At 39.3% G+C, this 22,881-nt stretch overlaps 1 pseudogene; it reads left to right on the top strand.

Annotated features, from left to right (window-relative positions):
• The first annotated feature begins 556 nt into the window (after positions 1 to 556).
• LOC134368318 (E3 ubiquitin-protein ligase makorin-1-like) lies at positions 557 to 22,259 on the top strand (annotated as a pseudogene).
• The last annotated feature ends 622 nt before the right edge of the window (positions 22,260 to 22,881 follow it).

Below are 22,881 nucleotides of genomic sequence, written 5' to 3'. Positions count from 1 at the left end.
AAAGAGACCAGTTTTAATCTACTTTTCACTACAAATTTATTGATTTAAAATTGAAAAACAAAGCAAGAACAAGGGGGGAGGGTGGCTTTAGGATGAGGAGAGCAGTTCCACCGACCAGTGGGAACATTTTTAATGTGGAGTCTTTTAGAATTGACAACAGTTAGGAAAAGCTGGGAAAAGGCTACAAAGCTGGCTGGAGTCTATTTCATTCTGAAGTACCTTCATCTTCAGGCATTTTGGTTTTGACCAAGATTAATATTAAACCATATCCTCTATTTTGAGGTCCATGTTTAACTGGCCCAAAATGAAATGGATTAGGAGTTCTTGCAAAATAAAATGTTTTGTTCCCAGCTTTCTCCACCTCCCACCCCTTCAACCCCCACCACTATGCCCGCTGTGCGTCTCTCCCACCCTCTGGATTGTACCTGGCTTCTCAGAATATACCCACTATCTCTGATTTCTTCTACATTTTCTCAAGACCCAAGTAAGGTCTGAGATTTTACCCAGCTTGCAGTCCTACAAGTTACCGGTCACAGTTTGGTGGAGGTTGGCGGAAATGACAGCGACCCCTGTGTTAGAGACAAAGGCTGTTATTAGTCATGGCAGAGCAGGCAGCGTGGCTTCACTGGCACCGTTTTCCCTTGTTCACCAAGTCCCAAGGGGGAGATGTGGGAGCAGACCAGGTGGGTGCTGCATGCCCAGTGGGTTTGTGTCACAGCTGAGAAACCCCAGGTGTAGGAACCCCCAAGTCTTTGAAAGGGGACTCCTAGCAAGCAGAGACAAACAGATCTGCCCTCTGCCACGGAGAGACCTCTGTCTTCCAAGGCTGTTTGCTATAAACAATACCTCAACAAAGCTGTTTTTTAAAAAAGAAATATAAAACCGAACTTTTTTTTTTTTTTTTTTTTTTTAACCAGTAAGGGGATCGTAACACTTGGCTCAGTTTCGTCCGCACCACGCTCAGCCAGTGAGTCATCCCTATATAGGATCCGAACCCGCGGCCTCGGGGCCACCAGCGCCGCACTCTCCCGAGTGAGCCATGGGGCCGGCCTGAAACTGAACTTTTAATAATCCCCTTTTAAAAACTGAGACACAATTTTTACATTTATTTTTACTTTTGGTTTATATTGTTACAAGGAAAATCAGATTATTAAATAAAGATCAGTAAGTATATCTATAAGAAAATTTACATTGTGTCAGTTTTTAGAAACATCTTTGAAATGATAGCCCAAGACAACTGCTGCCACAAGACGGCCCCACCCCCTCCAGGCAAGCCATGCAGCCAGCAGAATCCTGCGGGTCCTGCGATGAGGGTAGTTGGACCAGCCTTGCACCCACCCACAGCCATATCTTAGAATGTACTTATTAGCCACTTGTGTTTCTTTGGGGTGAGTGACTCGTCTGCTCATGTCCTTCACCAAATTTGTGGCTAGATTTTTCTAATTCATTTTTAAGAGTTCTTCTTGGAATAAGGATGTTAATATTTGTGTGTTTAAAAAAAAGAAAGAAAGAAAGAAAACTTTACAAGAAAAAAACAAGCAACCCAATTAAAAAAATGTGCAAAAGAGCTAAGTAGGCATTTCTCTAAGGAAGATATACAAATGGCCTACAGACATATGAAAAAAATGCTCAACATCACTCAGCATCCTGGAAATGCAAATCAAAACCACACTGAGATACCATCTCACCCCAGTTAGGATGGCTAAAATCCAAAAGACTCTGAACGATAAATGCTGGTGAGGTTGCAGAGAAAAAGGAACTCTCATACATTGTTGGTGGGACTGCAAAATGGTGCAGCCTCTATGGAAAATGGTATGGACGTTCCTCAAACAATTGCAGATAGATCTACCATACGACCCAGCTATCCCACTGTTGGGAATATACCCAGAGGAATGGAAATCATCAAGTCGAAGGTATACCTGTTCCCCAATGTTCATCACAGCACTCTTTACAATAGCCAAGAGTTGGAACCAGCCCAAATGTCCATCATCAGATGAGTGGATACGGAAAATGTGGTACATCTACACAATGGAATACCACTCAGCTATAAAAACGAATGAAATACTGCCATTTGCAACAACATGGATGGACCTTGAGAGAATTATATTAAGTGAAACAAGTCAGGCACAGAAAGAGAAATACCACATGTTCTCACTTATTGGTGGGAGCTAAAAATTAATATATAAATTCACACACACACACACACAAAAAAAAAAAAAAACGGGGGGGGGTAGAAGATATAACAACCACAATTACTTGAAGTTGATACGACAAGCAAACAGAAAGGACATTTTGGGGGGGGAGGGAGGGAGGTTTTGGTGATGGGGAGCAATAATCAGCCACAATGTATATCGACAAAATAAAATTTTTAAAAAATAAATAAAATAAAAAATAAAAATAAAAATAAAAAGCCTGCTGGGCATTGCACTGAAAAAAAATAAAAAGAAAAAGAAAGAAAGAAAGAAAAAGAAATAGAGAATGGAATAACGGTTACCAGAGGCTGGGGGCGGAGCGTGGGGGGGAAGGTGGAGAGGATGAGGAATGAACTAATGAGGACAAAACTATTCCATCTACCCTAAGTGAATCATTGTGCAGTATATGAATGTATTGTAACAACATACTGTACCTTACAAAAATAAATATAAGTAAAATTGAATTAAAAAAAATAAATACAATGGAGAATTGGACCCTGATAGTGTTAACTGCTCTGATCTATCAGGTAAAAATTAATTTTATGAAAATATATGTGTGTATTGAAACCTCCCAATTTTCCCTGTAGAAAGTGTACATTTAGGAATGTCCAATCAGTGAAATAAGCAAATTTCTGATATCATTACCTTTAAAAATATTTTTTAATAACCTACTCTTTTTAAGGAGTGGGGAAGTGCATGGTATAAATGTGCACCAAAATTCATGTGTTGAAACTTAATCATCAATGTGAGAGTATTAAGAGGTGAGGCCTTTAGGAACTGATTAAGTCATGACCTCATGGAGCCCTCATGGGTGGGATGAGGGCCCTTATAAAAGAGCTTGAGGGAGTGGGTTCACTCTCTTCTGCTTTTCTGCCTCTAAAGACACAGAGTTCACTTGTTTTGCCATGTGAGAACACAGCAAGGAGGCCCTCAGCAGGCGTCAAATGCCAGCACCTTGATTGTGGACTTCTCGTCCTGCAGAATTATAAGAAATGAATTTCTATTGTTTATGAATTACTCAGTCTCAGGTATTTTGTTTTAGCAACACCAACAGACTAAGACATGAGGTGTTACAATTTTAAATCAAAACATGAAAATAATAATGGCTTAAGATTTTAAAAATATTTATCAAAAGAAGACTATAAATATATGGAAAAGTTTTGTTTCTATACCAAAGGTACTAACCCCTCAGACATGAAATTTTCTTTTACCTATATATTAAGGCAGTATTGCCAAATAAGACTGTTCTATATCTGCACTGTCCAGTATGGCAGCCAATAGTCACATGTAGTTATTGTCCACTTGAAATCTGGTGAGTATAACCAAGCAACTGAATATTTTACTTTGTTTAATTTTAATTTATTTTATTTATTTTTCTTTTCTATTACTTTAATGTCATGTTGCCAAATCCCAAGCCATGTCCCCGTTTTCACTTTCTTTAAGTGCTCTATACACCTTAAGAAAGTGAATCTTAATTTTAAATATAATATTAATTAAAATGAGTTAATTGCATTAAAATAGCCATCTTTGGCCAGTGGCTATTGTATCATGAAATTGGACCTTAAGGTAGGAAATATGTATAAGCGTTTCTTTTTAGTGTAATTCACAGAGTCAATGAAATAGCTGATGATGTACCAGAGGTGGAAGAATTTATCATGGGACTTATCAGGACTGAGCTGAGATCCCGGAGTAAAGACAGCAGGGGAGTCCTAAAGACTGTGACACTTTAGCTACCACTACCATGAAAGAAAATGAGGATATGGGTGGCGTAGAGGCCTTTTTTCTTTTACCTTTTATTTTAATTGATTGATTGCAGTATGGAAAAAGCATGGGTATTTGAATCAAAAACCTGTGTTTTATCCAGTCTCCACCAATAACTAGTTATATGTCCCTGAACAAGTTACTTAACTGCAGTAAACCTATGTTTTTTCAAGTATTAAGTGAGAATAGTATCTATAATACTTCCTAGAGTTAAAAAAAAAATGATGCATGGAAAATATCTAACCTATGCCATTGAACACACATTCAATAATGGGACTATTTATTATTATCTCTCCTCATTAGATTGCTTCTTTACAGATAACCTTGTGCTAGGGTGCCAATAAGATGATCAGACTGGCCAAATCTATAGTTCAGATATTCCTAGCATGGCTAGAGGAGATGGCAGGGACCAAGACAATCTGTGAATTTAATTCATTTGGGGATTCATGAAAGAGAACACTGACAAAGATGTCACACAAGCTCTCTCTCCACCCATCCCCACTTATTTAGAAATACAAACATTAGATTGCATGAAAATCAATTTGAAGGCTTGTTGAAAGTATAGATTTCCAGTCCCACCTCCAAAGGCCTCTAGAAAGACCCAGTAATCTGCATTTACAATAATCAAAAGTGATTTAGAATCAGGTTGGAAAGGAGCACCCCTTGATAGATGAGCACTGAATTTCATTGAACTTCTTGTTGAATTTTTATTTGTTACCAAAAGGGGGTGAGAATTTGCATTGTTAATGCAGATCGCCAAGGTTAATGAAGTTTGACTTAGTTACCAGCATACCTCTTCCCCAAGCCAAATTTTTTACATAAAAATGTTTTGATTAACTTTATTGGCAATATTCAAACCCATTTACACTCATATGTATAGCTTACATACTTTATAGCTTTGCAAATAAGAGAATTTGAGTTGTTCAGCCTCAGTACAGATTTTAGGAAGGGCAGGAATGGATAATTTATTCTAAGAATGAAGACTACAAATTACATTAACAACTGTTTTATAAGATTTAAAGACTTTTTTGATTGTGGGACACAACATCCTAACCTCGTATAGATGAAGGGCAGAACTCTTTGATACTTACAGCTCCAAAACAGAGAAGAGGGCCACAAGAGGCCACACAAGGAATTGCACCCGGGGACAGGGTAAGAGCAAGCTGGAGCTGTAGGTAGCAGCTTATGTATGGTGAGTGGGGTGTAGTTAGCTGGGGTTTCACGGGTTTCCTGTGGATTGGTTAAATTGAACAATTGGTCTAAGGGCTGTTCTTGGTTGTCCGGTACCTGGTCTCTGGGGTGTGGGAGTCTGAGGAGGGAGGCAATGGGTGTGGGGGCTTAGCAAACTGACATGAAGGGGAATTAAGAATTTTTAGGCAAGATTTCAAAACTAGGTCAAGACATGACTTGTTAAATATTATAATACACTAACCTTTCCCCTCCATTTAAAATAAATGACCTTAGACAATTGTGTGAATGAATCTTCACAAGCATTTTATGTTTGTAGTAAGGGAACAAATTTCCACACTATATTAAGCATTCATTGATTATGGCCTATTTGATAAGCATTTTTGAAATGTTAATGCATGTCTTCTTCATTCTTTTTCAGCTAGAGATACCAGACACCACCCAATTCTTTCATGGAGATGGGAGGGGAGTGTGGTACTAGGTAATTATACCTGACTTGGACGTTGAGGAATGAGTAGGATTTCATCCAGTGGATAAGAAATAGAAAGGACATTGTGGATAGAAGGAATATAACACAAAGGTACAAAAGATGAGAAAGTACATTGTGTAAAAGAAACAGCTTTTCATTCAATATGACTATACAAATTATTGGAGAGGCAGGCAGAAGCCTGAAGATGGATGCTCTTATATGCCATACTAAAGACAAGTTTAGACCTGATCCTATAAATGATAGAACCATTCAGTAATTTGAGCAGGGGAGTGATATTGTCAGGTTTGCATGTTAGAAAAATCATTCTGAGGAGAGTATGGGAACCACATTATGGAAGTCAGGTGAAATATAGAGACAAGTTATCAAGGTATTTTGACAGTCCAGATAAGAGATAATTGTGGCCTGAATGAAACTAGTATTAATAAGGATGCAGAAAACAGGACAGGCCTGAAAGATTTTTTTAAATATACAATTGACAAGATTTGGATATTGGTTTCATAGTAGGGTGGAGTTGCATGAGAGAAAGTTATCTAAAATAGCGGCTTTCAAAGTGAGGTCCCAGGACCCTAGGGTCCTTGAGACCGTTCAGAAAGTCTGCATGGTCCTGCCTTTTCCAACTACATGTCTGTGTGAGGCCAGATTTTCTTCACATACTTCAACCCAAACAGTATATTACAACAGCTTGCATGCAGAAGCAGATATGAGAATCCTGCTATCTTCTACTAAGGCAGAAAATAGAGATTTGCAAAAGTAGTTTTTAAAATGCCACTTCTCTCACTAAATATTTTTATTTTGGGAAATACAGTTAGTTTTCTTAAAAATACATTATTTATATTAACGTGTAATGTGTTTATTGTTATTTTTAAAATAATAAATAGTTTAAAATTTCCGTTTTAATTTCTAATATGGTAAATTTAATACATATAATCCATCTGTTTGGGGTCATCAAGAATCTTTAAGAGTGTAAAGGAATCCTAAGGCCAAAAAGTGAAAAGCATTGATCTTGGATGAATTCCAAGTATCTTTTTTTTTTTTTTAAATTTTATTTTGTCGGCGGTGACTGCGGCGGTTGGTGCGGAGTAGCTGAGGTGGAAAAGGCGGCCACTGGGCCTTAGGCAGCTGGGAAACTTGTGGACCTTCCTCTTGCCATCTCTTAAGGGAGGACCGCTGCTGGTGGCCGGTCGTGGGGGCTGACCGCCACTTTGCCCTTGGCAGGAGAGGCTGCCTCATTTACAGGCAACAGCTTTGAAGTATGGAGCAGGAAAAGAACTGTTTCTTAGCTGCAAAAGCGAGTTTCTAAACAGGGAACACAGCACCAGGGCTGCTGTGGAAGCAGCCAGGATCCCAGAGGCCGGGGCTGCGCTGAAGGCTGCCAGCTGCCCTATTCAGGATTCGAGGTTTCAGGCCGGCATAAAAGAAGATTCCTGGGAGCGCCGAGCCACGCCATGGAACCGAGCGAGCAGCCCGAGGCGGTGGGAGCTGAGAACGGGGAAGGCAACAAACCAGAGGAAGAGAGGGAGCCACCTGACCTGGCACAGCCCTGTGAGTGACCCCCGACCCGGCCCTGCTTGGGGGGCTGATGCCCGCCCGGCTTCCGCCTGCATCACCGGGCCACTCACCGCCCCCGAGGCTGCCTCCATTTTCTCAGGTGGTGGCAGCTCCTGCCCGGCTCAGCCAAGCCTGTCCTCCTCACCCGGCTCAGCTCCACACTGAGCCTTCCCACTTGCTTGCCCCGGCATGGGGCTTCCCAGGGCCTATGAGCTGGCCTCCCCTCCCACTCCCTCTGCGGTTCTCTGGCGGGGCTGGTGGTGTGAGGCATCCCCAGCCAGTGTCGGGAGGGCAAGGAAGTATGGGCAAGGTCGACTGTAACTCCACCGCACCCTGGGCTCTGGCCCCCAGGAAACATCCAGTTAGTGGGAGGCAGATACCATCTCTGTGGCCACCAGTTCGGAAAAACGCCTAACCGATTTCTGCTTAGGAATAGTGTGGTTGGAGAGTTCCCAAGTCCGCTTGAACCTGCTGGAGAGCTGACTGCGGGTGGAAACCGTACTCAGTCTGCACTGGGGGTATACAAAGGTGAACCATGTGCTGCAGGATCCTCCCCCGAGGAGCTCACGCTCTGCTGTGGGAGACAAGACAAGTACACAAATAACCGCGATATCAGGAGGAAGGTGAGAAGTCCCGAGAAAGATCTACACAGTGCTACAAAGGCATCTAGAGCGACCAGTCGCCTGTGCCTAGCAGAAACCTGGTAGACTTCTGGGGCGAGGCAGTGCCGAGCAGGGTCTTGAAGGCCCAGCTGATAGACGAGGGTTGCAGAAGACACATCCCAGCCCAGCCCAGTGCGCACAGAGCGGGGAGACGTCCGGCTAGGGAGGCAGAGACTCGACAGAAACCACACACCCTGTGGGGTCGCCACTGCACAACCCAACAGCCCGGGCCAGAGCGCACGGTACAGGGAGAAGTCCTGCACGGGAAGTGAAAGCTCAGCAGAGATCACACACCCTGCGGTACCGCCCCGTGATCCAGCAGCCCAGCAGAGTCCAAGCTGACCAGAGAGGTGGCTCCCAGGAGAGGACCAAGACCCGAGGCAACCACACACACAAGGCACTGGAGGCCAACTGAGCAGTCACGGAGGTAGCCATAACAAATTGGCAACCACAGCAACATCTTAGTTAGTCAATAGTCTCAAACCGGTGGACTGTGAAACCCCCTGCCACAATGAATAAACATCAAAAAAAAGATACCAGAAATACAAAAAATCAAGAAAGTACACCACCAAAAGTTAATAAATCTCAAACTCTAGAACCTATAGAACAAGAAGCCATTGAAATGACTGACAAGGAATTTCGAGTGATAATTCTAAGGAAACTGAATGAGATACAAGAAAACTCAGCTAGACGTCATGATGAAATGAGGAAAAGTATACAGGACCTGAAAGAGGAAATGTACAAGGAAATCAATGTCCTGAAAAAAAAATTGTAGCAGAACTTGCTGAACTGAAGAAGTTATTCAGCGAAATAAAAAACACAATGGAGAGTTTAACCAGCAGGCTTGTCGAAGTTGAAGAGAGAACCTCTGAACTTGAAGATGGGCTGTTTGAAATAACACAAGCAGACAAAAAGAAAGAAAAAAGAATCAAAGACATTGAAGAAAATCTGAGAGAGATATCAGACAACCTTAAGCGCTCAAATATCCGAGTCATGGGTATTCCAGAAGGGGAGGAAAACGGAGATTCCATTGAAAACATATTCAACAAAATAGTGGCAGAAAACTTCCCAGGTATAGGAAAAATCACAGATCTTCAGATCCAGGAAGCTCAACGATCTCCAAATGTATTCAATCCAAAAAGGCCTTCTCCAAGACATGTTATAGTCAAATTTGCAAAACTCACGGACAAAGAGAGAATCTTAAAAGCTACAAGAGAGAAGCGTCAAATCACCTATAAGGGAGCCCCAATCCGGCTAACATCAGACTTTTCATCACAAATCCTAAAAGCTAGAAAGGAATGGGATGATATATTCAAAATACTAAAAGACAAAGATTGTCAGCCAAGAATACTCTACCCTGCAAGGCTATCCTTCTGAAATGAAGGGCAAATAGTATATTTCTCAGACAAACAAAAACTGCAGGAGTTCACTACCACATGACCACCGTTACAAGAAATCCTCAAGGGAGTACTGGGTTTGGTTCCTGAAAAATAGCTACCACTGCCATAAAAACCCGAGAAAAATCAAAACCCACTAGTACAATAAAAATGGCATTCATGAAGAGAAAACAAACAAACAAAAACGCTATCTACAACCTAAGGAACCAACAAACACAGAAACCAAACAGTAAATCAGAAAGCAAGGAACAAAAGACACCTAAGACAACCAAACAACCAATAAAATGCTAGGAATAAATCAACACCTTTCAATAACAACTCTTAATATAAAAGGCTTAAAATCCCCAATCAAAAGACACAGACTGGCTGACTGGATTAAAAAGGAGGACCCAACTATATGCTGCCTACAAGAGACCCACCTCACCCATAAAGATTCACATAGACTAAGAGTGAAAGGATGGAAAAAGATTTACCATGCAAACAGAAAAGAAAAACAAGCTGGAGTAGCTATTCTTATATCTGACAAAATAGACTTTAAACTAAAAACCATAAAAAGAGACAATGAGGAACACTACTTAATGATAAAAGGACTGATCCATCAAGAAGACATAACAATCATAAATATGTACGCACCCAATGTTGGAGCAGCCAGATTTATAAAACAAATTCTACTAGACCTTAAGAAGGAAATAGACACTAATACCATAATATCAGGGGACCTGAACACCCCACTGTCAATATTAGACAGATCATCTAGGCAAAGAATCAGTAGAGAAACACAAGATCTCAACAAGACTCTAGACCAATTGGAATTGGCAGATATCTACAGAACATTCCATCCAACAACCTCAGAATATTCATTCTTCTCATCAGCACATGGATCATTCTCCAGGATAGATCACATATTAGGTCACAAATCAAGTCTCAATAAATTCAAAAACTTGGAATTATCCCATGTATTTTCTCAGACCACAATGGATTAAAACTAGAAATCATTAACAAACAAAACTCTGGAAACAAACACATGGAAATTAAACAGCATTCTACTTAATGACATATGGGTCCAAGAAGAAATCGAGCAGCAAATCAAAAAATTTATTGAAACTAATGAAAATAATGATACATCATACCAAAACCTGTGGGATACTGCAAAAGCAGTATTAAGGGGGAAATTTATTGCATTAAATGCTCACCTCAGAAGAATGGAAAGATGGCAAGTGAACAACCTAACACTTCACCTTAAAGAACAAGAAAAACAAGAACAAGCCAAACCTAAAGTTAGCAGACAGAAAGAAATCATTAAGATCAGAGCAGAAATGAATGAAATTAAAACCCAAAAAACAATTCAAAAGATCAATGAATCAAAACGTTGGTTTTTTGAAAAGATAAATAAAATTGACAAACCATTAGCATGGCTAACAAAAAAAAGAAGGGAGAAGACTCAAATAACCAAAATTAGAAATGAAAAAGGCGATATTACAACTCATTCATCTGAAATACAAGGAATCATTCGAGACTACTCTAAACAACTATATGCCAACAAATTTGAAAATCTCGAGGAAATGGATAAATTTCTGGACACACACAAGCTCCCAAAACTGAACCATGAAGACGTAGAAAATTTGAACAGACCAATAACAATAAAGGAGATTGAAGCTGTTATCAGAAGGCTCCCAACGAAGAAAAGCCCAGGACCAGATGGATTCACAGCAGAATTTTACCAAACATTCAGAGAGGAATTGACACCGATTCTTTACAAACTATTCCAAAAGATTGAAACGGACGCAAATCTCCCAAACTCATTCTATGAAGCAAACATCATCCTGATACCAAAACCAGGTAAAGCTATAACCAAAAAAGAAAACTACAGGCCAAAATCCTTCATAAATATAGTTGCAAAAATCCTCACTAAAATACTAGCAAACAGAATACAGCAACACCTATGTAAAATTATTCACCACAATCAAGTGGGATGCATCCCAGGGATGCAAGGTTGGTTCAACATATGCAAATCAGTAAATGTGATACACCATATTAATAAAGTCAAACACAAGGACCATATGATCATCTCTACAGATGCTGAAAAAGCATTTGATAAAGTTTAGCACTCATTAATGACAAAGACCCTCTATAAGTTAGGTATAGAGGGAAAGTATCTCAACACAATTAAAGCCGTGTATGACAAAACCCACTGCCAATGTCATCCTGAATGGGGAAAAGCTGAAAGCTTTTCCTTTAAGAACAGGAACTAGACAAGGATGCCCACTCTCACCACTCCTATTCAACATAGTGTTGGAAGTACTAGCCAGAGCAATCAGAGAAGAGAAGGAAATAAAGGGCATCCAGATTGGAAAAGATGAAGTCAAACTGTCCCTGTTTGCAGATGACATGATCCTATATATCGAACAGCCTAAAACCTCTCCAAAAAACTCTTGGATTTGATAAATGATTTCAGCACAGTAGCAGGATACAAAATCAACACACAAAAATCAGTAGCATTTCTTTTCTCCAATAGTGAACATGCAGAATGAGAAATCAAGAAAGCCTGCCCATTTACAATAGCCACCAAAAAAATAAAATACTTAGGAATTGAGTTCACCAAGGAGGTGAAAAATCTCTACAATGAGAACTACAAACCACTGCTGAGAGAAATTAGAGAGGATACAAGAAGATGGAAAGATATCCCATGCTCTTGGATTGGAAGAATCAACATAGTGAAAATGTCCATACTACCCAAAGTGATATACAAATTCAATGCAATCCCCATCAAAATTCCAAAGACATTTTTCTCAGAAATGGAAAGAACTATCCAGACATTTATATGGAATAATAAAAGACCACGCATAGCCAAAGCAATGCTGAGCAAAAAAAATAAAGCTGGAGGCATAACACTACCTGACTTTGAGCTATGCTACAAAGCTATAATAACCAAAACAGTATGGTACTGGCATAAAAACAGACACACTGATCAATGGAATAGAATAGAGAATCCAGAAATCAACCCACACACTTACTGCCATCTGATCTTTGACAAAGGCACCAAGCCTATTCACTGGGGAAGGGACTGCCTCTTCAGCAAATGGTGCTGGGATAACTGGATATCCATATGCAGGAGAATGAAACTAGACCCATACCTCTCACCGTATACTAAAATCAACTCAAAATGGATTAAGGATTTAAATATACACCCTGAAACAATAAAATTTCTTAAAGAAAACATAGGAGAAACACTTCAGGAAATAGGACTGGACACAGACTTCATGAATACGACCCCAAAAGCACGGGCAACCAAAGGAAAAATAAACAAATGGGATTATATCAAACTAAAAAGCTTCTGCACAGCAAAAGAAATAATTAACAGTGTTAAAAGACAACCAACAGAGTGGGAGAAAATATTTGCAAAATATACATCTGACAAAGGATTAATATCCAGAATATATAAGGAACTCAAACAACTTTACAAGAAGAAAACAAGCAACCCAATTAAAAAATGGGCAAAAGAGCTAAGTAGGCATTTCTCTAAGGAAGATATACAAATGGCCAACAGACATATGAAAAAATGCTCAACATCACTCAGCATCCGGGAAATGCAAATCAAAACCACACTGAGATACCATCTCACCCCAGTTAGGATGGCTAAAATCCAAAAGACTCTGAACGATAAATGCTGGCGAGGTTGCAGAGAAACAGGAAATCTCATACGTTGTTGGTGGGACTGCAAAATGGTGTAGCCTCTATGGAAAATGGTATGGACGTTCCTCAAACAATTGCAGATAGATCTACCATACGACCCAGCCATCCCACTGTTGGGAATATACCCAGAGGAATGGAAATCATCAAGTCGAATGTATACCTGTTCCCCAATGTTCATCGCAGCACTCTTTACAATAGCCAAGAGTTGGAACCAGCCCAAATGTCCATCATCAGATGAGTGGATACGGAAAATGTGGTACATCTACACAGTGGAATACTACTCAGCTATAAAAACGAATGAAATACTGCCATTTGCAACAACATGGATGGACCTTGAGAGAATTATATTAAGTGAGACAAGTCAGGCACAGAAAGAGAAATACCACATGTTCTCAGTTATTGGAGGGAGCTAAAAATTAATATATAAAGTCACACACACACACACACAAAAAAAAAAAAAAAAAAAAAAAAAACCGGGGTGGGGGAGAAGATATAATAACCACAATTACTTGAAGTTGATACGACAAGCAAACAGAAAGGACTTTGTTGGGGGGGATGGGGGGAGGGAGAAGGGAGGGAGGTTTTGGTGATGGAGAGCAATAATCAGCCACAATGTATATCGAAAAAATATAATTAAAAAAAAAAAGAAAGAAATGAAGTTTGATGAAATGAAAGGTAAAACAATGAAAAGAAAAAAAAGAAAAGATAAATCAGGCAGCAAAATAAAGGATGGATTCAAAAGGGCAGTGTCTGGAACCAAGTATATCAGTGGAGATGTTAGTGCAATGGGAAATAAGATGAGGGCCTGCACTAGATTAATAGCAAGGTCTCAACTGAATTTTGTTTTATTTCAAAGCTAAAATTACGTTAATTGCTATACTTCTTATACCCTTTTCCTCCAACCACAGGATCTAGCACAATGCTAAGGATGTCAGAAGTGTACAATTTTTTAAAGTGAATGTTCATTAAATATCTTCTGAGAAGTAACTCAGTGTGGCAACTTTGAGCTCCTGGGGAACACTGGACAGAAAAAAAAAATTCTTTAAATTAAGACCTTTAAGTATAAACTTTTAGGTGATTTTCTAAGACCGTTATAGGACTCAGCCTCCAAGCCAGCCACTAGGATCCTAGCCTTCTAGTATCACATTCTTAAATAGCCCCGAATTGCACCAGGGTTTGTCTGGGTAACCAACAGAAAACAGCCAAAACGATAGTTATGTCACTTCCGAGATTATGTTATAAAATGTATCTTGGTCACCCATACTTTTTCTCTCTTGAATCAGTCACTCTGGGGGAGGCCAGTTGGGATGTCATGAAGCCCTGTGGAGAGGCCAACATAGTGAGTAACTGAAGCCTCAGCCAACATCCATGTTAGTAAGCTTGGAAGTAGATCCACGCAAACAGTGAGCCTAAGAAGCCTACAGTACCTATACAAATATCCAAAGAAATACATTTTAAAACAAAATGTACTACCAATGATGATAATATTATTACCATAATAACAAAAGAGTCAATTCAACAGGATATAACAATCATAAGTGTGTATTCACCCAATAACAAAGCTTCAAAATGAATGAAGCCAGACTGATAGACTTATAAGGGAGAAATGGACAATTTCTCAATCATACTAAGGGTTTTAACACCTTTCTCTCAGAAATTGATAGAATAAGCAGACAAAAAAATTAGCAAGAACTTCGATCTGATCAAAACTACCAGCCACTTGAATTTAATTGATAATTATAGACCACACACAATAATGACAGAATACACATTTTTTTTCAAGTGTGCATAGTACTATTCCATACTTACAGAGTCAAATGATATTTGACAAATGTGCCAAGGTAATTTTACGGAGAAAAGATAGTCTTTTCAGCAAATAATGCTGGGACAACTATATAACTGTGTAGGAAAAAAAATTAACCTTGGCATTTATTGCATACCATACACAAAATTTAACTTCAAATGGATCAGATATCCAACTGTAAGTGATTAAACTCCTAGAAGAAAACATAGGAAAAAAATTTTGTGACATTGGATTAGGTAAATAGAAGACACAAAAAATGCAAAGTACGAAAGAAAAAAATAATGAAATGGACTCCATCAAGATTAGGAAAATTTGTTCTCTGAAAGACATAATTAAGAAAAATAAATAAATAAGCCACAGCCTAGGGATAAATGTTTGAAAAGCATACATTTGACCAAAGGCTCTTATGTCAAGAACATATAAAGAAATTTTACAACTCAAAAACAAAAAGACAAATAACTCAATTTAAAAACGGGCAAAGGGTTTGAATAGATATTTTCCCAAAGATATACAACAGTTAATAAGCACATGAAAAAATTCTCAGCATTATTAGTCATTAGGGAAATGCAAATCAAAACCTCAACACTATGTACCCATATGGATAGCTCAAATCAAACTGTCAGACAACAATTGTTGGTGAGGATGTGGAGCATGTCTGATGGGAATGTAAAATGGTGCACCCATTTTGGAATGGCAATTCCAAAAAACGTAAAGCATAGAGTCACCACATGACCCAGAAATTCCACTTCTAGGTATTTACCCAAGAGAAAGGGAAACATATATCCTCACAAAAAATATATATGTGCATGTTCACAGAAGCTTTATTTGTAATATTCCAAAACTAGAAATAACCCAATTGTCCATAGGCTAATAAATAAATAAACAAACTGAAGTATATTCATACATTGGAATACTAATCAGCAATAAAAAAAAAGTGAACTATTGGTACATCTAAAACATAGATAAATCTCAAAAACATTATGGTAAGTTTGTAGTTTCCAATCAGGAATGATTTTGTCCCCCAGGGAACATTTGGCAATATCTGGAGACAATTTTGACTGTCACATCTGGGGGATGCCACTGGCATCTAGTACATAGAGGTCAGCAATGCTGCTCATCATCCTACAAAACATAGAACAGCCCCCACAACAAAGAATTAACCAGCCCAAATGTCAATAGTGTCAAGGTTGAGAAACCCTGTGCTAAATGGAAAAAATCAAACGTAAAATATTACACACTGCATGATCCCGTTTATAGTTCTAGAAAAGGCAAAACTATAATGACACAAAACAGATAAGTGGTCCCCTGAAGCCAGGGATAATGAGAGGGCATCAAGTTAAAGGGTCATGAGAAAACTTTTTAGGGTGATGGAACCATTCTTTATATTGATTGTAGTAGTTTTTACGCAATTGTATACAATCACCAAAATCCATCAAGTTGTGCATTTAAAATTGATTTTTTAAATATTGCATGCATTTTAATCAAATATTAAATAAAAAGGTATCACAGTGGGGAAAAAAGCATTGAAGGAGAAGGTAAGGAAACTCCAAATATGATCTTCGCCAACCTCGCCTATATAATTGGCATAACAGATCTAACCTTAAACTGCATCGACACTTCCGTCACTGAACTATTATTCAGTAGAACATCACATCAGTGGACCTTGGTGCATTAAAAAGAAAGAGTTAAATCAGTGTCCTGCTGAGTTCTACAAGGGATAGTGAATAATAAAGATGGCTTACATACTCTTCTAACTCTTTAATTCTTCAAAGACTATTTCCATTAATAGCAAACCTAATTCAAGGTTATTCCACCAAGTGAGAATTTGTGTGAGATTATTGGCCATGGCAGGCAGAGTATTATATATATTACTTTTGTAAATTGTCATAAACTTTACTACAGAGTTTTCTTGATAAATAAATAACAGCTTTTCTGGAGATCCTGAGATGAACTTATTCCTTTGAAATTCTGGAAACACTGGAGCTCTCTTCATAACAGAGGCTTATATTTGCTCTGTGGCCACAAAAAGAACATATATTACACTTCCTTAACAAATGCTGCTTTGACTGTGAGAAGTAAAAAAGGTAGAATTACAGTGGATGAAGTTTCATCAACAAGAGGTGAGAGTTACTTTTTCCTTCTGGAGTTAAATCAAAACTTTCTTTCATTTTGAGTCTTGTCGAGACAGTTATATACGAAATAGCCCTTTACCTCTGTTACTCTGAAAAAAAAGTTGTTTCTCCCATCTGTCCCATTAAACCCTTACAAAAAAATCATCTTAGACATAATAAAAATCATTACATTTAGTTCTGTGTAGAGTTCTTATGAAGACAGCGAAATAGAAATCCAGGTTGCCCCCAGAGTCCCTGGAGGCTATAGAGTTCTATGAGTCCTGGCAATCCTACTAGGGCTATAAAGAAAAGGAAAAACAAGAAGATGTGGAAAACTCTCTTCTAGTGTTTCAAACTCTGAAAAGCAAGCATTTTTGATGCTGACTTAGAAAATGTGTTAGATTTGCCACATTCATAAGAGTGAATGCCTGTCAGTGCTAACAACCTACCCTTGCATATCCCTCAGATGGCTTGCATGACTCCTAGGTCTCATTCCATGTTGGTGCTATTCTAAGGGTTTTTAATTTGGGGCTTCCAAATAATGACTCTGGGATGATACCACAGCTAGGAATGCTGTCAATAGGTAGACCAAATGGCCAGTCTAGTGTTACATAGCTAGCTCTTAGAAGTTGAATCATAGTCACATTTTAGTAGTAGTATGAGTCAGAATAAACTATTCTTATTTACAAATAAGAAAATACTGACTATTATATCTTGGTCTTTATGCTGATTTTCTAGAAATTCACACAAATTAACCAAGAACTTTCCAGTATGACCTTGCCTCGGAGCAGGAGCTAGGAAAAATCAGACTGAGTTGAGTTGCCCCACCTTCCCCACCTTCTCCACCTCCATCTGTGCCTTTTTGTGTCCGCGTGGTGTATAAGAGTTTCGTTGGAAGAAGCAGAAAAAGAACTTATAGCCAGGGTGTGGAAGGGGAAGGCCTTGGAATAGTAGAAAAAGAGAGTTTAGGGGAAAGAGAAATGCAATATTCTCAAAATATTACTACTCAGTAAGTAGGTTATATATGAATGCATATTATGCACCAAATTGCCTAGTTACCTTAAAATTATCTTGCTATAGGGAAAGTGTAGGGATTGCCTATGTCATCATATATCATATAGTTACTGAGCCAAAAAAATTCTAAAGTATTCAATTCTTTTTGAATTACACTATTTTGATACCTTGAGTAGCTCCAACTACCCCAATCTTTCAACAGCCAAGGGTGAATGCAGCTCTGGAACATTCTCTTTTCATGTGATCTGAATGCATTATATACGCCAGATATGGAAAAGGAGTTAAGGACTTTGGAAAATCGAACAGTATCTTAGCTGTCTAGATGAGCTATTTTCTGTTTGTCACCCATGTCACACACTCTGCCCTTGAGCAATCATTCCCCTGAAACACCAAGAAACTCTATGTTGCTCTATTGCCTTGTCAATAGACCAAACCCAAACATGATCCTCTCTCTCCCTTATTTTTTTTTCTTTCCCCTTGTAATTCTCATCATCACCTAGATCCTCTTCCTTCAGGCCCTTGCTTTCAAACAGCATCACCCACAAAATGCAAGGAGCTAATCATAACGGGTACTTATGGGAAGACAGGCCAGGCAACCTAATGCATTTTAACGCTATTCAAAAACCAGCTCCTCTTCCTATTCCAACACATCCTTTCCTTCCAGAATGATCCCAAAGCACAGTTTTCTTTTGTAAGTTATTCCAATTTATACCACGCACTCTCAAACCTGCCAAAAAAAAATCTCAACTTCCTCAAGATATTTCTGTGAACACAGGCACACATTTATTGGCACAAAAAGCAAACTTCAGCTCCAGATGTGACTGTAGCACCATGAGAGATCCCAATTCTGTCTCATTAATCTACAGATGGAGTAAGCACATTCTCTTCCTGCATAATCCTACAGTCAGTCCACTCTTCAAGCTAAAATGAGGTTGTTGCATACAAATACCCTGATAATATTTTTCAGTGAAAAACTGATACTCTTACATTCAGTGTAACACACTCAGTGAAAGGACACTCAGTGGCACTCAGTGAAAGGACAACGCAGCTACTTAGAAAGAATGTGGTAAAGGCAAAACTCAAAAACAAAAAGAAAAAGCCTATTTGGAAATGAATTTTCTTTTTTTTTTTTTTTTTTTTTTTTTTTTTTTGACCGGTAAGGGGATCACAACCCTCAGCGTGGTGTGGTCTGCACCATGTTCAGCCAGTGAGTGCAAGGGCCATCCCTATATAGGATCCGAACCCGCTGCCTCGGCGCTCCCAGCGCCGCACTCTCCCGAGTGAGCCACGGGGCTGGCCCGAAAAAGAAGTTTTTTGATAATGAGCTCATTAGCTGTCAATTGTCATCTGTGCTCATACCAGCTTTGAGAGATTCGAAGATGAGATACAGAAATTGAGTTAATATTCATAACACGCATACTACTAGGGAGCTTTGGGTTTTCGTTTTTTATGTATTTTTAAGTGAATAATTATTGCAGTCAATTCATACATTTATCTGCACCATTTATCTTAGCACCTAATCATATACATTTCATATTGCTGTTTAATTGTGTGATTTGTTCATTTTTGTGTGCTTGTATGTTTATGTTATATGGATAAGACTTTGTCTCTATGTAGCCCATAAATTCCTGGTGGGGGTGTTCAATAAATAATTACTGAGCTGACCTGAATGGAACTGGGGGGAAGAATAGCACGGATAATTCCCAGCTCATCCCCATGTGGCATTTTGATGTATGCTTGTATTTCCATTTCAATAGAGATATGTCTGTGATATTAGGAATTTGCATAATTTCAGATAATGAAGTCACACTGGAAAGAGGTGATTTTGAAGAGAAATGTAAAGCGACCCAGTTTATACTCATTCTGAGGACTGAAACAAGGCACCAAACCTAGACTTAGGGGCTTTTGACAATTACAGGCTGAAATGACGCACATCTTCCCAAGGGAAGGGAAGAATGAATCACAAGCCTGTTTAAAAAGACCTCTCCTGACCACGGAGCATGGATGTCCAGGGGCCAGAAAGCTAGTGGGCTGGAGGATGCACATACACCCTGAAAGCTCCCTTCTTTCTAGCTCCTCGTGAGCAGCATGCAGAATAAGAAAAAGGGAGTTAAGATAAATTATGATAATGTCAACAAAGGAACTGAAAAAAAGAAGAAGAAGAAAAAGAAAAACCAACATGGCTTTGTTCCCTGTACTAATCACTGAGCGGAGAATTTAAATATTTGCTTCTGATAAACCTTAATGCAATAACTGAGAGTTAACTCTTTCACTGACCACACACCCATCCATCACTTGCCACACACAGACAAGTAAATCCTACCTGAAAATCACTGCTAGATAAATCTTCTTAAGGCACTGCTTTCAGCATGTCACTCTCCTACAAGGGCATTCATTTGCCTGTAGGATTAAGTCGAAACTAATCAACCTGGCATTCCAGGTCTTCCATTAACTGGTTCCACCCTACCTATTCATCCCAAACCTCCACTAATCTCCAACATGATCACTGGCCCCAATTCTGTCAAACTGGTCTTCTTACAATCACATACCACATTCCTGCCTCCATACCTTCACACATTACTCTTCCCTATACCTAAAATGCTTTTTCCCCTTTCTCTCTACCATTCAAAACCCAAAATTTCATTCTTTTAAAGCTCTAGGTTCAATACTCATCTTCTCCATAAAGGCTGTCCACTCTAACCCCGTCCCACAGTGAACATTCCATAGCTGAAATGCCTACAGCCCACATACATATGTCTGCACCAAATGACTTCCACATGTACCTTGATGTCAAGTGTATGACTTGCTTCCATAATTAGATTCTAAGCAAAGGACAAAGGATCCTTTTTTCATCACCAACATCATTTAACACAGTGCTCAAGATCCAATCATTTCTTTAAAAATACTTGTTCCAAAAACAACAAATATATATGTATCTTAATATTAATTATCAATAAATAGAAGCCTGTATTGGTTTTAAGACAATTTAGAGTTAATTTGACATGGAAATGCAGGCACATTTCTGTTCTCTACATAGTTATATAGTTATTTTAAATGCCCAAATCCCTTAACAAGCTTTATTTTTCTACATTGAACTCATTTTCACTTTACTTTCTTTTTTAAAAGAATCTGCAAAATCATCCCTCGGTGCTTCCTCAACTCTCTCATCAGTCGTTGGACCGCTTGTTAAAATGAACACAGGCAAAGCTGAGTCAAGAAAATCAAACTTGGGGCCGGCCTGTGGCTCACTCGGGAGAGTGCGGTGCTGATAACACCAAGGCCACGGGTTCGGATCCCTATATAGGGATGGCCGGTTAGCTCACTGTGTGAGCATGGTACTCACAACACCAAGTCAAGGGTTAAGATCCCCTTACCGGTCATCTTTAAAAAAAGAAAGAAAGAAAGAAAATCAAACTTTGCAATTGTAGGAGCAGGTTCAGCAGGCTGGGTGAAAGCCATTGAGTTTGTTGCTGGGCAACCTTACTGTGGCCATACCGCCCCCTTCCTGCACTGAAGCACCCCTGCAGGACTCAGTGACCAAGGAAGAATCAAAGAGCAAACCACTGTGGAAACAAAGCAGCCGCTTTGCGCCTATGCTGCAGTGGAAGAGTGCCAGTATGGGAAGAACTGTGTGTATCTCCACGGAGATTCATGTGACATGTGTGGGCTGCATGTTCTACATCCAATGGATGCTGCCTAGAGGTCACAACATATAAAATCTTTCATTGAGGCTCACAAGAAGGACATGTAGCTCTCATTTGCCGAGCAGCATAGCAAGGACATTGTGTATGGGATCTGCATTGAGATGGTCTATGAGAAAGCCAACCCCAGTGAGCACTGCTTTGGGATTCTCTCCAACTGCAACCACACCTACTGTCTCAAGTGTATTCGCAGGTGGAGTAGTGCTAAGCAATTTGAGAGCAAGATCATAAATTCCTGCCCAGAATGCAGGATCACATCTAACTTTGTCATTCCAAGTGAGTACTGGGTGGAGGACAAAGAAGAGAAGCAGAAACTCATTCAGAAATACCAGGAGGCAATGAGCAACAACCCCTGCAGGAATTTTGATGAAGGACATGGGAGCTGCCCATTTGGAGGGAATTATTTTTACATGCATGCTACCTATATAGATGGCTATAGAGAGGAGCCACAGAGACAGAAGGTAGGACCACAAAGCCAATACCAGGCCCAACAAAGGAGCCACTTCTGGGAGCTCACTGAGGAAAGAGAGAATAACAACCCCTTTGACAACCATGAAGAAGAGGCTGTCACCTTTGAGCTGGATGAGATGTTGCTTATGCTTTTGGCTGCAGATGGGGACAGCGTACTGACAGTCTCTGAAGCTGAGTGTGACTTATTTCATGATGAGCTGGAAGATTTTTATGACTTGCATCTATAGCACCTTTGCATGGAGTGTGAACTGCTCTGCTAAGCCTCAGACAGTAGCTGTCCCCTGTGGTGGTGTGGCAGTGCCTTACGTTTCTTGTCTAGGCAGACCTATCAACTTCAGATTCTGTCATAATAACTTCTACTCAGGTCCTGTCCTCTCCATTGCTCACCTTTCCCCAAGGAGTGTGTTGTTCCCTCTGTTTAAAAAAATTGCAAAAAGAAATCTTAAAAGTTTCTTTTTAAAAAAATGCTACCTCCTCTGTGAAGCATTCTCTAACTTTTCCAGGCAGCTGTAGACACTCTTTTCCTTTAAGCTCCCACACTGTCCCTTGAATTCCACCCTAGCATTTATCACATTACTTTGAAATTATCTCATTATGTGCTTGTCCCTTAAGATTGAGTTCCTCAACGGCATGAACTGTGCCTTATTCAACTTTGTTTCCCAACCATAACAGTTTCTCCAAATATTCAATATTTTCTGAATGAATTAATCACAGGATTACCATAAATAGAATGTTAAACAGAATCCTAATTTACTTCTATAAGTATCAAATGGTCACTTTATCTTAAACCATGAAGACTACCCAAACACAATCATAAGCTTTATCAGAGTAAAAAAAAAAAAAGGCTAT

Source organism: Cynocephalus volans, chromosome X (genome assembly GCF_027409185.1).
Source record: "Cynocephalus volans isolate mCynVol1 chromosome X, mCynVol1.pri, whole genome shotgun sequence".
NCBI classification, from domain to species: Eukaryota; Metazoa; Chordata; class Mammalia; order Dermoptera; family Cynocephalidae; genus Cynocephalus; species Cynocephalus volans.
This window is presented reverse-complemented; position numbering and strand designations above follow the sequence as displayed.